General features: G+C 38.0%; 1 protein-coding gene across 5 annotated transcripts in view; it reads right to left on the reverse strand.

The window, feature by feature from the left end:
* The window catches only part of LOC117162679 (serine/threonine-protein phosphatase 2B catalytic subunit 2), a 232,535-nt gene that overhangs the window by 162,843 nt on the left and 51,530 nt on the right, over positions 1-18,162 (reverse strand). The window lies entirely within an intron of this gene.

Genomic DNA, 18,162 nt, shown 5'->3' on the forward strand with positions numbered 1-18,162 from the left:
AAAATATCGGAAAAATGTATTTTTACTATCAATAATAGATAAAGAAGAAATATCCGAACAATTTCAGAGAAATTAGAATATCTCTTATCTTTCAAGTAAAGTAACGTTATACAGGCTGTCACGAAACAATGGTTACATGTTTCCAACTAAATTGGAGAGAAACAAATATTCCAGAAAGAGAATAATAGAATTCTAATTTTGTTTTCGCCTTCGAAATGGTACTTGGATACGATTTCTTTTAACTAGGAAGAATAGTTAATTTCTGTAAGAACTTTTCGACACTTTTCATTTTCGACTGAACTCGTTAGAGATTATAAAAAAGCCCCGTGACGATTTCAAAGTGGAAATTGCATTCATCAAGGAAGCAAAATTTCCAAAACTTCAAATACATTCAAATACATTATTGATTACGGCGAGTTTGGTTCGTATCGAAATTTGTCAAAATACGGGAAAGCTTTGGTAACTGTCAAAAGTAAATTATGAGGTGGTTTAAAATTTGCGAACCTTCTGAAATCAGCTGCGTCACTACGGGTTAATTCGTCCGTTACGAGCTCGTTTGTACACACCGAGTGTCATTTATAAGTTTTAATTATGACACGCGTGGGTCACTGTAATTTTATGCTAGATTAATTTCAGCGAATTTGGCGTTCGCAGCCACGTTTGCAGCAATCGATGCATATTGTCGTAGAATTATTCGCTGGAAATGTCACTTCAGGTTTGCGAAAATATTTGGAAAAAAAATATCGCAAGAACAGGACAACCTATTTACATATTTTATAAATATTATGTTTCATACGTGACATTGTGTTTTTATTCGATTGATCTGTCGTGAGAGTAAATTGCCAACTTACGACCGATTGATCTTCATGAAATTTCGTGAAAGTTGTAAAATGATCAATAACAGGAGATTATTTCACGGGATTTCTCTTATTTCAGAGAAATGAAATTCGTCGTGGAACGTTCGACAAATTCCACGCGACACTTCGTGAAAGCTTCAAAGTCATCAATCATAGAAGATTAACTGAAGCAATTCTTTTTACTTCGTAAAAATGAAATTTCATAAAGCGACTCTATAGATGTCGCGAGATTTCATAAAAGTTCTAAGATTATTAATGACAGAAGGTTGGTTAGACAAAAATTTCTTTTATTTCGGATGATTTTCGAAAACTTTTCACGGAATTCTCCTGATGTTTAAGACAAAGACAAGGTAATAATCGATGGTGTATCGTGCTACGAGCATTGTCACTAGCGTGGCGCGTTTACGACAAGCCGAACGGAAACGAGAAATCTACCAATTACGGCAGACAACCTTCGCAGATTGAAATCAACGAATCGCGATATCCATTGGGCTCCCATGGCGATATTTCGTCGATGTTTGATTAGACTTGGATGGACAGCCAGCATCGTCAAATCGATGTTACGCTTTGCTTGAAACAGTTGTTTGATTTATTCTACGCGTCGTTGCAAGTAACTTTCAGCTACGTACACACTTGCGCGAATGTCGATAGGTAGAATCATATCGAAATTGTACCGTTCTTGGAATTTTTTAAATTCGTTTGATTTTTTATTAAATAATGATTCAGAGAAGCAGCTTTTATGCGCGAACGTTCAAGTTCTAATTAATTGTATACAAATTAAAATCAAAAGCGTTCTTTTATACGAAACATGTGTACGTATTTTTTAAATTGCGTATTCTTGTTAGAAAATACGAGAATAACTATGTACAAGAACTGTGAATGATCCAAACAGCTTTGGAAAACATTTCGTTCTGAAAAATAGAGAAGCCTTCGCCAGATGGAATTTCTTATATCCGTAAAGAAGAATATAATTTGAAGATAACCTTTTTCCTTCGCTGATACAGCGGCCGGGGCATTATGAATTCCAGTATGCAAAGGAACTCGCTACGTTCGCTTCGCTTCTTTACGGCGTAAAATTTCTCTGTTGCCAAAACTCATGCAAAGTATCCTTAGCGGATGAAATCTTTCGTACATTCGCAGAGAAACTGCGGATAACTTTCTTCTTTAATAATACAGAGACCCTGTAGAATCGGCGACCAAGAAACCAGATTACCCGATATACAACAGAAAATTACCCAGCCTAAAAACAAAGAACAATTAGCCGATGAGGAGATGCTTCAAAAATTCACAAAGAAAAATAAACGCCCTGATAATTTGCCTGCTCGGCTACTATCGTCGATGGCGTCACAAGCACCGATCTACCAAGCAACCTTCCGCTTTCATAAACAAGGAGAAACAGGCTTGTCGAAGCAAAAAAGTCCTTTCTGATGCAACGCGAGTTACACACGCGACGAGCAAACACCATGATCGGGAACAGTGTGCACGCTTGATTCGCACGGCCTCGTCAGCGCGAAGAAGGGAAAAGGAAAAAAATCGTCACTCGAGTCGATTGCGTTTATCATTCGCGAGTCCCACGATAATGAGAAGGCCACACACAGAAGGCCGCTTGTATATACTTTTACACGCAGATATAGATTACTATGCGCAGAGTACTTACATCGGCTCGTACAAGTACGCGTGTAACCAGGCTGCGACATCGGGGACACGGGCTCGAAGAAACGAACAAATTTCAATCGAGATTACTCCCTGTTGACATTTTCTCGGAGTTCTTCGAGCGTGCGTGCTCGATCGTGCCACGATAAATAACAAAGAGCGCCAAAACCAGTCCCGCGACCTACTTGCCGACGCCGGATGAAATTGCACTCGGCCCACGAATATTAATAATTAAGCAGCTTGTCGTTCGATCAGCGATCGAACGCCCGAAAACCGTTTCTCCTCTGATCTGTTACCGATCAACCTATTAAGGACGCAATTTTTCTAATTTATATATCGTTTTGTTAAGTACACAGACGTATTAAAATAATAAATACATTATTGTTGATGACTTATTGTCGATGATTCGAACTTGTTGATATTAAACTTAGAAAAGCTAAAATCTTGCCGAACAATGGTAATATTTATGATAATAAGCGTGTTCGACTGTCAACCTCGTTCTATTGATTCTCCAAATTCGCGCGATAGTCCTTTCAAGAGGAATTTTTCTCTTAAGAACGAACGATATTGTAAAGGTAGCGATAAACTAAAATTTGACAAGAGATGAAATAACGTTGGTGTAGCTACGGTTATAACACGATTCCATGTCCCAAGACGTTGTATATCTCTCGATTACATCGTACCCTAATATCGGAAATTTTTTGCGTCCTTTCTCAGACCGAACTTATTTCACTCTTCAAGGAGTTTCCTTCGCTGCCGCTACAAATTCATGCGTGAATATACGATCCGACAGATGAACATGAAAATTTCGCAATTCGACGCGTCCGAATATCGCTGCTTCTCAGAATATTTTAGTCTAGAAAATTCTTACTATTTCGTACACTGTACAGGTAATTCCACACGAACTTCAAATAGTAGTCGAAGCAGTGATATCCGCGAAAAAAAAAACTTCTGACCGAATAAAGAAAATTTCGCAGCGAGTGCGTAAGATTCAGGTCGTATATTCGAGATTAAATCTTCCCTTCGACTTGCATGCAATCAGGCAGACACATGGAGTCACACAAGTGCACCAAGAATTTAAGGATTGCCTCGCCCTTCACGAGGCTAAACGACGCGTGATTCGAACGAACGTGTGTGTGCAACGCTCGAGGCGCAATTGGAAACCTTGAAGGACCAAGATGATAGGACGCAAGGAGCGATTTTATACATTTATCGAGCTGTCGGGGGAGGAAAGTACGGGCGCAAAGGATACGTAAATAAAAGACGATGGGATATGTAGGTCAGCGAATGAAAAGTAACGAGTCAGTCGTGACTGGATGGACATGAATGAATGAACGCAGCAGGAATCGCGAGGGAAAAAACGTGGGGCGTAGGTAAGAAACGATGGACAAAAGGGGAAGACAACGCGGGCTCGAGCACAAGGGAAGGTGGGGAAGGGAAGGCGGGGGTGGCAGAAAGGAAAAGAAACGAAGATGACGGGAGAAAACGCGAGCCAGCTTGGAAAATAGGTCAGACCGGGAGAAAAAATAAAAAAGAAAAAAGGAAGGGAAAAAGAAAAAGCAGCGCGTTAAGAGCTCTAGTTGTTCGCTGAAACATCATAGCGCGATATGGAGTGACGAGAAGCGAGAGTTTCTTACCCTTGGAACCGGTTGCCCGGGAAAAAGTCTGGACGCAGTTAAACGCGCTCGTGTTTCGAGCTTGTTAACGGGCAAACGATAATTTCTTCGCGAAATTTTGAAATGAAAGTTTCATGGTACGAGCAATGGTAGATAATCGATAATTTTCTACTTTGATTATCTACTTTTTTGGATGACTATCTGTAATGAAGGTAGAAAAGAAGTAATTTTTTCTTTTGAGAGAATTAATAATTGAGGGGGTAAGGGGATAGGTTCTTTGAGAGAAAATTTTATATTAAGAAGTGGAAATTAGAGTTTGTATTGGAATGGTACGAGGCTGTATAAATTGGAATGCTACGATGTGTAAAATGGTAACGTCCTGGTGTTTTGGCGCTATGACTGGGGGTGATATACAGCGCGACTAGAAATACTACGCACCTAGTGCTCAAGTATTTAATAATAAACAGAATTGCAAAACGACCACATACGATTCCAAAAGTTTAGTACAGGAATCAAAAGAAAACTCTACCGTCTGCGCTGCAATTAAAAGCTGTTAATTAAACCATTGATTTAATCGTAGAATTAAAAACGCTGCCAAACTTCTACTTCCATTCTTCTCCGCTCTCAACAGCTCCTAAAACTCCGTGGAAAATGTTAAGAACGACTGCATGCGACATTCCGAGAACTTCCTAACTAGAGAAAAGTCAACCAAATGTTCCCTTTCTATACCAAAGATCAAGAACGCCGAAGAACGATTACATGATTTTAGGATTAAAATCTTGGTAACCAAACCAGAGGAAAGGTCTTTGGAGCTCCCGAAAATTCCAACATCTGTTCTAAAAAGCAACCACTAAGTCTAGTAGAAACTACCCCAATTATTCTCAAATCTCTGTAGCAAGAATAAAGAATTGTGGACCGATTAAAAAAAAAAGCTTATTTACCAAAGCGAGGCAAAAATCATTCGTCCCGCAAAAAATTCAAAAATGCAAACTCTAAAACGCTCATGTTTGACAATCACTACGTAAAGCCATCTTAATCAACCATGGAAACAAACCACCCTCAACGACTGCTCTCGAAGCTCTATACCAAAAATCGCGCTAGCGCCGTACCAATCTCTCGAACAAACGGCAAACAAAGCTCTAAAAAGGTGAAAGCAAAGGGAGAAGCAACGGATCCGGTCAAAGACAAGAGGAGATAGGAGGTGGACGAGGGAGAGGAAAAGAAAGGGGCAGGCAGAAAGGCAGGCGGTGGGAAAGCGAGAGAGACGAGGAACAGGTAAGTAAGAGAGAAAGAGAAATATGGGTCAGAGGATGGACCGGACGGAATATTGATCCGGCCACCTCACGATAGTTGCCTGTGTTGCGCTATGCTCTGCCATGTTTTCTCTCTCGCTTTCTCCCACTTGTTATTCACCCTCTCCCGACTACCGAGGAAAGCAGATACACAGAAAGAGAGGAAGAGAGAGAGAGGGAGAGCTACGCTGAAGACCCTTGCAGTTTACCTTAGCTCTGCGGACTCCTGCAGTTTTAAATCGAACACCTGAGCCACGGGGAAAGTTGGCAGAAACGTTTACGCAAAGTATCGTGTTGCATCGCGAGTCCTCGCCACGAGTGGCATGGTATATTTGACTTTCAAAATGTAGAAAATTTACTCCATATGTTGTTATATAAATACGACACGTTATGTAAGGTACGTCGCCTTCAGGATTTATGCACCGATATTCAAAACTTGCTGTAACTATGAACACGTTCTTAACACTTCTGAACGTGGTTTTTCTCGAACAGCGCAGAACCATAGCGGACCTGACGTAGGTTTTTAAAATCCTCGACCAGTTTGTTGACTGTTCACGAAATTCCTCAATTTTTTAAATTGTACGCTGCTAAGATATTCGTCAGAAGGAGGCAACTTGTTCTTGCGTTGCCTTGTCTGAGGCCCGTAACATTTATTAAAGCATCGATATGTCAACTTATATGAAATTGCAGAAATCGTAACTTGAAATTAATGTTCATTAACTGGTATGAAATTGTAAAAGTCGTAACATGAAGCTAGTGCTCGTTCCTTTATATTTCAGTTCGTGTACTCGTGTATCCGACCTCGAGAGGCGCATATCCATTAAATAAATAAATAAATATAACTATTGCCATGTACGTACGATTATATATTAAAGTAAACTATTAAAGTAAACGATTACAAGGAGATTACACCGACGAATGCATCACGATCATGCGAGTCGATTACGAAAGTTTGATGTTTACTGAAATAACTATGAAATAAAACACAGAAATAGCAGTAACATAAACACTTGTTAAAATGATGTATTGCTATAACAGCATTAACATATCGGACGTTAGTTTTGCAACGGAAATATTTTGCAGTGGAATAGAAGTTAGTTTAAGGAGAAGAAGAGTCGTTTGGTTTCATGATTGATAGGATTGGTTATTAAGGGTTAATTCGGTAATTGATACGAGTAGCAAGAGGTTATTTCCAAGTGGAATATATTTCTGGTTTCGCACTAGCTATTAGATTGTCCGAAATGTTTCTTTCGTTTTATAAGGAAATAATAGACGCACAACGTTTTTTGTTTTATATCAATTTATTGAATTATGCACGAATATAATAATAGAATAATAATAAAACAAAAATTGTTGTTCATTTATTATTACCATATGAAACGAAAGAAACTTTTCGGACAACCTAATAGATGCAGATAAAGATGTAAGAAATAGATATTCGTATAATAAAAGACGATTACTTTGGTCCATTCGGATATGTTATTCCTAATAAACTATATATATATATATATATAATTTCTGAAGAGAATCGCTTTCCGCTAATCGAATCGTCTAATTAGATGAGAATCCTCGAATCAAGATATCCATTATCTATCCATTATCTCAGCGAACCTTGGTTACTTCCAAAAATGAAATCAGAGCCTAGCATGTATCGTACACATAGATACATTTGTCCAATATTGCTTGTATTTGAATATCTAATTTTTGCATGAAATATTTCCATAACCTTTTCCAACGCAATACAAACCTATAACTTTGCTGGTATTGTTCCAACGTACATGCTACGTAGCAGAAATCGCAGCAGTAAAAATCTAATAATGAGATACTATTGGATTGGCAATCAAGTGATCGCGGATTTTGTCATTAGGTGATATTGATGATGATAAGTATGCAGCGATGCTCTAGAAACGATGAATTATTCGATAAATAACTGCAATTTAAAATATCGTTAACTTGGATGACCAGACAACTCGTCTTAAATAAACAGACGATACCAAGGGATGCGTTTCGCTTACTAAACATTGCAATGTGTCAATACCAAAGTGTGTTACAAAATGAAGTAAAATGTTGCCAGAGGATGCGACAACTGCACGAATTTACAACTTAACGCGATGGTAATCATCAATCTCCTGTGCGACTCTATGTCTTTCGGATGAAACGAAACGAAACGAAACGAAAAGACGTTTCGTGAAACGGCCTGTGCAGCTCGTAAATTTCGACGGACCATCTCGTCGTGACGCGTTATTGTTGACGACGACGAGCCGCGCACTCTCGTAAACCGGACCGTATCGAATAGTCGCGTTGACGCGGGACGAAAATATCGCGGGATGCGATTATCGTTCACCGAGAAAACCGGAAGCCGAACAGCTCAGCACGGGTTGGACGTGCCGGTACCCATGTGTTGACACGTAATTATCGCTGCGTGCACGGGTACACGTGTCTTCTCGTGGATTTACTGGCTGGGTTGTTTGAATTTCTATGGAGAAACACGCTGGACGCTCACGTCGACCGATAAAGCGAGGGTAGTCGGTGGAACGTTGATTTCAGAGTCGATATATTTTCAAACAAATTGGTTTCTCAGGAATATTTACATATTCAGTTGTTCTTAAATTTTTCCAGTCTAGAGTCGAAGGTCAATACGCCGTTCCCTTATAGGTAGAATTTTTTATATTGAATTCTTTTACATTCAGAATTATGTCAGTTGAGTTTCTTACAGAGGCTGGATATCTTCAAACAAATTAGTTTTTGAGCAATTTTACGTGTTCAATGTGTCGTTTTTAAATTAGGAATTTTTCTTTGAGTATGGAGTCGAAGATCAGTACGTTGTTGCTCGACTGTAGAACTTCCTACATTAACTTTTTCATGTTAAAAAATGACACTTAAGTTATCATTATCGTGTTACTTGCAGCGGTTGGATATTTCCTTGTTTCAAGTACATCTATATTTCGTATTTTCAATTGTAAAACGAATGTCTCAATATCAGTCGGATTGTACAAGAGTCTCCAGACAATTGCAACGTAAGTAGAATAGAACGGAGCGCGGTCAGGCATTAAAGTCTATTGCCCATTTCCATGAAAACGACTGAGTTTGCTACTATCGATAAGAAAAGACATTCTTCACGTAGCTGTACTGGTCATTCGAAACGCAGCAGGTAAAAGTTCGAAGGTAAAGCAGACGTAATCCGACACTTTCTCAACGAGATGACAAAACTTCCGTCAAAGTTGCTGATTTCGTTACGAAGCTCTGAATCTCCTGGTAGACAGGAGAAGAAATGCAAAACGTATCCTTGTTACGTGTTCGTCTACGACAAATCCAACTCTGTAGCAGTTAAAAATGAAAATACAACCTTCGCTAAGTTCTTCGAGAGTCGATTCAGACCCATATGTATTCGAGTGTTATTCCACTGTAAATCTCGATGTAGAGTCATACTCTTAACTCTGATCTACACCGCTGAAAAAGAAACGGAATATACGAGCACTGCGGATTTGAAGAATTTCAAATTTACGATTGCCATGAATAAAGCGTAATGTAACAACCTTCACGTGAGTTTGTTCTTTAATACCAGATTTCGCAAATCATATTACAACGTTTAATCGTATTATACGTGCATATTATTTAAATAGAATTGTTAATGTTTATAAATTTGAATAGTGGAATTAATGTTACTAATATATAGATAATTAATCTGAATCGTTATAACAGAGATATTATGGATGTAGCATATAATTATCGTACGATTACTATGTATCGTGTGATGAATTTATTAAAGATATGTACATAGACAATAATAATTGTTCTGGTGTAATGAAAATACTTGTTACATTATCATTTCAAACTATCGCAGTTATCATAATAATCGAAGAGAAGTTTTTAAAAAATATGTACATAACTATAACTAACATTTCTGAACGTTTAGAACAGATCGTTTTGACTTAACTTCAGTGTTGTTACAGAGTCCAGTGTCCAATGATTAATCCAGGATATTATTGAATATTTATAATACTCTGCTACTCAAATCAGTATAAATACCAGTACCTATAATAATAATAAACGCAATAAATATTTATTATAAATATCTTTCGTTTTCTCTTTCAATCGTTAGATTAACTCATCCATCGCTACCTTATTTTACTATGCTCAACGTTATTCGTACACTCTGAAGGTATCAAATATTATCATCCCTATTTCTAAGCTTTCGAATCTTTACGACTCTCAACAATTTCCCTTAACAATAGAGTTCTATTCCTAAGTGAAAGAATATTATCAAAATTCTGTTATCAAATAGAAGGATATTCCCAAAAGCCAATCTCTATCTATCAAGTTCTGTGATTAATGAATATTATTGCAAGTTTTCAATATGTATAGTTGTCGATTTCGTGCGATCCATCGAGACGACGACGATGATGATGAATGTTATTAGTAGAAGATCCTTTAATCTGTGAATCAAAACGTACGAAGATCGAGGTGATGGTACTTACGTATTCGGTCATCGTGAATGAGTTCCGTGTGTTACAACGCGTGCAAGTCATGAATGGAAGAGAATGCATCGTATTGATTTCAGTGTTTCGCAACTACGCCCCTGTCGCGGCCACCGTGCCGCATTCATCTCCACGTGACTATAATCGCGCGACTGTAATGCGTTAACAGGGCCGTATTCGTATGCTTCGAACAATCGCGTGGGCGGCGGCTACTTCTTTCACTTTAAATAATTTCATCGGGGCACCTGTTCCCCTTTGCACCTGCTCCCCAGCTTCTTTTATAATCGAGCGAAATTTTTTAGTCGGTAACTGTCGTCACATGTATTCTACAGGGTGTATCGTTTAAATGGGAACACCTAAATATCTGCCTTATTTATGATCGTTTGAAAAATATCTTTTTTTTTATCATGAAAAATTTATGAAAGAATTCTTTCCCAAGGACAGCTTTTCACATTTCGAGATCGTCGCTATATTTTTAAGCGGATCTCTATATTCTTTTACCCAACACTATTGATGCGTCTTTTTATTCTCTACGCAAAAGTATTACGGTACTTTTGCCTGGAAATGCTTAGTTTAAAAGATATTTGAACGTTAACTTTGTAAAACTTGGGGCATGAGAGAACAGGAAAGCCGCAAAGTTGATACTCTTGTGCTTATGTTTTCCTTGTCTTTCCTACGCTACGTTTAATGAAATTAAAATCGAGGTATCTTTTAAATTATACATTTCCCGACATAAGTGGTTTAATGCTTTTCTAAAGAGAATAAAATAACATCCACCGGTGTAAAAAAATGTACAGAGTTCTACTTAAAAGAATACCGATGACCTCGAAATCTGCTAAAAAAAGAAAAGAAAAATAATGAACCTGAGAAAATAGTATAAGTGGCCCTGAAAATAATATAACTTTGTTGAGAAGTTTTTTTCATACAACAATAAACAGGGCAATTTTTTAAAGTTATCTCTCAGACACACTGTATATAACTGAAATCGAAAGCCCCCTTTATCCAATTAGAAGAAAGTGGCGTAAATTAGTAAGAAAGTCGTATTCGTTATACAAGACATATAAATTGTCATCATACGACACATTCTACCGAGCCTTTATGAAGAAATATCATCAACTGTATTTCACTATACTTGGATGAAGAAGAGAAACAGTGTGTTCAGTAGAAAACAAGATTATGCGAGTGGAGAATACAAAAAAAACAAAAAAAAAAGAACAAAATAAATTTTTTCGAACAGACAAAGAGTATGTTTCAAATAGTTGAGAAAGGATTGAGAGTGTTTAGAATGATTTAAGAATCGTTAAAGTATCGAAAGTGGAGGAAGAGTTGTCAGAAATGCATGAAATAAAGGATGTGATGGACTTTCTGTCTGAAATTCAAAACAAGAATTCGGTTATTTATATATTAAGAGAGTGGAACGAGGCTCGAGCCAACATTCGTAACGTAACGTGGTGGTAAGGAATGATATAATTATCCACCTGAAATATTGTGCGAATAGTTGAGACGCAAGGGCAATAAAGAAACTCTTCTAGTCTGCTCTGCGATCGAATATCGCGTTTCTTTCTCGTTTTCTATAGATTCGCGACGACTTTAAACGGTAATTGCGGCTCTGCCTTAAATGAAACTTCCACCTAAACATTCCAACGTATGTTCGACAATAATGAGACTATTATTTAGCCTCTAGTTTCCACTAGTATAAAATTAGCTGTGACAAGCGTGGGAAAATCGATAATTTGTGTATAGAATCGCCCAGTCCTAAGACTTTGGTCTCTAAAATAAAGTTTAACCAGTTTGCCGAGGAATTATTGCTGATACTAATTGGCCAAGGGAAACATAATCCAATAATCATTACTAATAGTTCTTCGTGTTCTCGCGAGATATAGAATCAACGCGTGTCCCCTAAGATATTACCAAATACTCAAATAGAATAATAGAAATATCCTCGAAACATTTACAACGCATCCGAGTTATAAAATTTCGTTTCTAACCACTTCACGGTGGATATTCCTTAAACACAAGCTTATAAAACAACGGAATCTTGAAATTTAATTTTTACAACTATCAACTACCGAATCCATCATCATAAATGCCACCAAAAAACAAAAAAAGAATTACAATACAGCAGAAAATTTAGTCTTATTCTTATTTTCTCTGACTATTCAATACATTGCAATGGACAGTCGCAAAAGATTACAATATTTGAAAGTTATACCGACTTTTAAAACTCCTTCTATTTCTGCTTCCTATTTTTCGCGTTCTATTTTTAATAACAGAAAAAAATATACTCTTCTTTGAAAAAACTAAAAAGATCAATGTGTACACACAAGAAGAAAAAAGAAGAAAGAGTAAGAGATACAAAGTAGTCGTTTGAAAAAAAAAAGGCAACGATAGAAAAGCTCAAAGGGAAGTAGGATTCCAGACAGCCTGGTGTCCACGTGTCATCGCGAGGAAGACACGGAGGAACGTGGCGCGCGAGTTACGAGCGACGGGCACGCTTTATACGGCAAAAGTTGGACGGGTGCCCGTCAAAGCTCGAAAGTTCAAAGGAACGATTCTCGAACGATGCACGGCCTCGTTGAGCGGACTGGCCAAGTTCGTCGAGCTTCCGACGCGTCCAATCAAGGTTCGTCGAACCGGGCCACGTTATCAGCGGACGGCCAGGATAAAGGTCTCCGATAATCGATCGCCGGAAAAGGTTCTCGGTCACCGGGAAACTTTCGGTCCTACGCTCGAATCACGTCCAAATCGGCCGTGATCCCACCATGTTCCAGTCGGAACTCGGGGAAATTGGGAGAAACGTTTCTTTTCTTTCTTTTTTTTTTTAAATTAATTACGCTTTGAAATATTCTGAATATTTTTTTTTTTTTTTTTTTTTGATGGAGAATATTTTACTTGGGAATCTTTTTAGTGGAAAATAAAAGAGAAGAGAGGAAAATTCGAAAATTTTATGAAAGTTTGTTCAGCTTAGAAAATTGATTATGAGCTTTTTGGAGACAGTGGACTTCCTTCACTGTAGGAATTTTTATGGATGAAATTCTATTTAAAAAATTGGAAAAAATACAACGAACTATGTAAAACTTTTTTAAATATTCGCAAAATCCATGGGAAAATCCCTCCGGCTCTGATGGGAAAATCACGGAAACAAACTTTTTAACCCTGTGTAATCGGATTTTTTTTCGCCCGTGAGAAAATATTCCGCTAGATCGCGGTTTTTATAAAGCTAACAGCTTAACGGTGATAGAGGAAATGCAGTGGCAAATAAACATGTTAGAAGCTATGGGACGATCAAACAGTTGTAGAAAATTTGTTATAAATATATTATATGTGTTACGTGTTGTAATCTCTATGTACATTTTCAGATTGATTTATTTAGCGATATAACGATGACAGTAGTGTCTCACTGCAGTGCCAATAAAATTTCAAAATGTTTTATGTAATATACGCAATATATGCAATACAATTTTTCTATAGTAAGTATCCAAATACTCTCATGGGTCAGTATACACAAAAAAGAGTCGTATACTTAAATAGACAATATGTAAACACATCAAAAAATACTTTTCATAGTCTCATTACGTAAAACTGAGAAAATGTTTGCATACACCTGGTACACCCAAAAGTATCGCCGTACAGTGGAACATTTGAATGAAGATTCGGGACAAAGATCAAGAGATGCATATAGATAATCTAATAATTTATTGCATATATATAGAATATACAACAGAAACGTAAAAGAATACCTTGTTGACAGTGAAAATCAAAATTGCAGGATTATTTGAACCTTCTTCTTATTAAATTGCTCTTGAAAGAAAGAAAGAAATTTTTTATTTGAAAATTACGATTATACGTAGAGATAGAATTAACAAACAACAATGTATAATGATCGAGTGAGCTAATTTTCGATTTTTACTAATCCCCTATCGATTTTTCAAGGGAATTATTGTCTGAGAATTTCTATTACTTACTTGCAGACTGATGATATCATCGAGTACGAAGATCAAAATCGAACAACGATTGTTTGGATTTCTATCGACTGCGTGCCGCATTCTGCGCCGTAGAAGGCACTTTGAAAAGAAAACGATGGCTAAATAAAACTGGTGAATAAGGAGAGAAGAGTTGCGAGAGATTCCCAAAGCAGCACGCGGAATTGAAGTGGAAGCAACGAGGCCCAGTTTTCCTTGGATAAATAATTACGCTATTTTAGCCAATTGTTTACTATTCTCGCACGTTTCGCCGACGTCGTCCGCAGAGTTTCTAGACGTCGAGCGTTTTGCTTATCAATGTAGGTCGTGGTTGCCTTTGTTCATCAAGCTGCGCTCCCGCTCTTTCTCGGGAGGCGCCTCTGTCGCAATAAAACACGCAGTCGATAAACATTTTCGCCGAGTACGCGAGAACGATCCTCCAACGATTATCGACTTTCAACAACCATTTTCGGTATTTTCCTGCCGATCGCGTTTTCACACGAAAAATATTAATAGGAGGCGTGTTTCTTGATTTCCTATTTTGTATACCTTCCTTTCGCCTTGTTCGTCTGTGATTCGAGAGGTGGACTTGTTGCACGCGAATTGTTTATTCTTAATACGTCGTAAAATGAAATAAAATTCGAGTTAGATAAAATACATATCTGCCGCGAGATTTTCTTAAAAAGCGATAAAAGTAACAAGTTATATAGCGATAAGAAAGTAAAAGAAAGAATGTTGAGAAAAATATAAAATTAAAGAAAAATTAGCATGCTAAATATAGCGTCAATAATCTTCACGATATGGTGACAATAATGTTGCAACACTGAATACAATAACAAAATACGAGTTCGTGCAAAAAGAATTGAAACACAGATAGGTATTTACGAAATTTGCGTAGTTGCAATGTTGTTCCATCAATTGACTGACGCGGCTATACCGAAACAAGGGGAAAATATGGAAAACGAGATTGAAGGGTGAAAAAGAATATTTCGTGAGCGCGATTTCACGCGTTTCGATTGCGAATATCTCGATTAATTTAGCTGGTACACGAGTTCGCCAACGGCCGATTTAACGAACGTAATTAGATAAGCTGGGATTAGTCTGCTACGTAATTCAGCGTGGATAATTGCAGTGTCATCGTTCGACGTGAAACGATGACGCCCGCTCATTCATCCAACGACGTAGGAGAAAACAGAGGAAACTTCTCTCTCTACCTATCTATCTATCTATCTATCTATCTATCTATCTATCTATCTATCTATCTATCTATCTATCTATCTGTCTGTCTGTCTGTCTATCTATCTGTCTATCTCTTTTCTAGCTCGCTAATTTCACGACGACTGAAACCAATCGTGTAACGGGGAGCAAAGCAAATAATCGATCGTCTGTAGCCATTTGTTCTATTCTATCGGCGATCGTACACAATTCAATTTATTAACTTCCACATCGATTATGGTAACAATTATATAATCGTCAGCATGATTACATTTTTGGTGGAAGAACGACGGGCAGAGGATGATAGAGAAGAAAATTATTCCTGTAATATGCTAATTAATGCTATTTAACGCGTGTTCCCGCTTGTGGAACTTGTGGTAAGATCGGGGAAAATGATAAGTTAGATGTGATTTAGGACGTGTCGAGAGTTGGTTGTCAGTGTTATTTATTATTCTCGGAACTGGACTACTCGGACGTTATAAATCGCGATCAAAACCTAACGAATTAACTCGACTTGACATATTATTTGGTTTAATTTTAGCTGGAAATAAATTCTAGATGTTTATGTATTGAAAGAGTTAAAAAAAAGTTTCCAGAATTCTCGGAATAATCCAAAAAAAAATATATAAAAAGAAACGTATAGTATTTAGAATACGATATTTCCTTCTCCTTCTACTTATATCGCTTTATATCTTCTATATTTATACTTTTAACAATAAATCCTTGCTTAAATTTCGTATCTTTCATCAAATTCGTATTTTTACGAATTTACGTAAACTACATAGTATATAAAAAATATACATTTTTCAAAATAAACTGTTACATATATATTATTCTGTTCGTAAACAAAGGTTCAAACGTTAGTGACACTAGAAATAGCTACCGTTAGAAACTAATTTTTCGTCGAAGATAAATGATGCTTCATGCAACATTTCCATTCTTCTGTTCGAAACTTTCGAATCTATTCACAGCTATCTATTTTTTCGATACCAAAGTATACAAGAAAAGAATGCAGTAGCTGGGAATTCGCGGCAACTCTTTCGAATAATTCATTTCCGCTAAAGTGCCGTATTTTCCATTAATGCCGTTGGAAATCGGCGCGTCGTAAAACTAATGGAATTCCACGCGGCTATCGATCGTTCGCAACAGACGGTTACTACCTCGATGGTGGAAATGCCACGAGAAGACGAATAGGAAACGCGCCGTCGGCGTAGCGTGGCCTACGATAGTTCGACTTTCTTCGAGACCAAAAACGATAACGAGAAACTCCTTCGAGATAGCGAGGAAAAAGAATTAACGCGATTCATGTTGCACGTGGTTGCGCGAATCTTCTGAATTAACGAAACCTGGCAAATGTACTTCAATATCGAGTCTTCTTCCTTTCTCATTAGACGATCCTCGCGTTCTTTTTTCCTCGAATTTTTAACGATGCTGTAAAAGATTGAGATTGAGAAGATCAGCTATAATCTCTATTTAAAAATCCACGTTATGCCAATGACCTACCTGTCGAATATCAAATAAATCGTGATCATTCAAGCGTCAAAATGTAAATCACTCGACTATTACGAATACCCTGTCTACTCAAGGCAAACTCTTGCAAGCTTCAAACACAAGACCAACCAATCCTTTGAATAACAAATCCAATCAGATTATAACTCCCGGTTGAACCCAACTACCCATCGTTTCAATAACCGCAAACAGCATCAAACACGCACAAACTCTCAACAACAGTTAAAAGTCCTGCCTTGCAGAAGCCGAGCTGATGTTCACCGAGCATAATCCATAACACAATGGTAGTAGCTGAATCTGCAACGAGTCTGAAGTATCATAAACTATGCCAAACGTCAATTTCCCAAGAACAACGTCAATTTTCCCTGGTATCGAGCGTCCAACCGGCGAACGTCACTCGAGGATGGGAAAGATGATGGCGGCACGCTTTCGACGGCCGGCACGAATCACGGGAAATACGATTCAATAGTGGATCGAACAATCGAGCGGAAAATAAAGGAAGACATTCGGCGGGCGGGAAAGGGATCGATAGCGAGTCGAAGTCAAACAATAGGCAGCTACGGCGAAGGTAGAGGCGAAATCACAATAAGAGGCCAGCTTAATTTCCCAGCCACAAGCTGGTACGAGAAGCTTTTCGTATCGAGCAATTTATTTCGTCTGGCGACAAACGGAAAAACGAGCACGGAGCTGTGTAAGTGCACGGCGAGGAACAGCTTCGCGAAATACCAAGCGCGCACAACTCGCTCTCGCGTTTTATCGCTCTCCAACGTCTCTCTACCCTTTTCAACCCGCCCCTCTTCCATCACCGGCGTCTCTTATATACCGGTTCGAGCTTGAAAGCTTCTAAAGTTCAGAAGTCAAAGCCGCGCACACGCTGCGGCGTACGGTTTCAAAGAGCCTTTTCCACGCTCGTCATTCTCGCGACCGAACGCTACCATCGTGCTTTTAGCCGGTTCTCCTCGCGACATTCCACGACTCGTTTCCTTCGCCTGTGTTCGGTTACTTAACCGAGTGATCCATGCATAATCGTGTAAAAGCCTTTCATTGGTTGAAAGGAAAATGGAATGCCAAAGCAAGTAAGTAGATCGGGAATGTTCGTGATCAGACTAATGTCAACTGACTGGAGAAAATTGCGAATCGTTCGCTTTCGATTTCGATGGAAATTTATAGGCTTGAAGAACAGTCGAAAATAATAAGTGCGTATCTTTGCTTTCTTTTTCTTAGTCGTAGTATCTCGTGTGAAATCGCCTTGCAAAGCTCGAACCCTTAAGCATCAGGAACGAAGGACGAACGTCAAGGCCGGGAAGAAACGCACTTAGAATCCTCGATTAAGCGATTGTTTAAATCGCGAAAAATTGGGATTTGATCGTTTCGATTGCATTAATGACAGTTCCGACGTTAACGGTCTAATTTACAGCAGAAAATAAATCCTCGAATTTCCCAATCTTTCTATCTTTAAAATCAGCAAATGAAATGGAAGCTGAATTAACCCAGTGATAGTTATGCATTACAGATAATATTTGTCGGATACAAACTGGTTATTTTTATCGTGAGAGAGAATATAGAAGGTAAAATTTGAT

Source organism: Bombus vancouverensis, chromosome 8 (genome assembly GCF_051014615.1).
Source record: "Bombus vancouverensis nearcticus chromosome 8, iyBomVanc1_principal, whole genome shotgun sequence".
In the NCBI taxonomy this organism is placed as follows: Eukaryota; Metazoa; Arthropoda; class Insecta; order Hymenoptera; family Apidae; genus Bombus; species Bombus vancouverensis.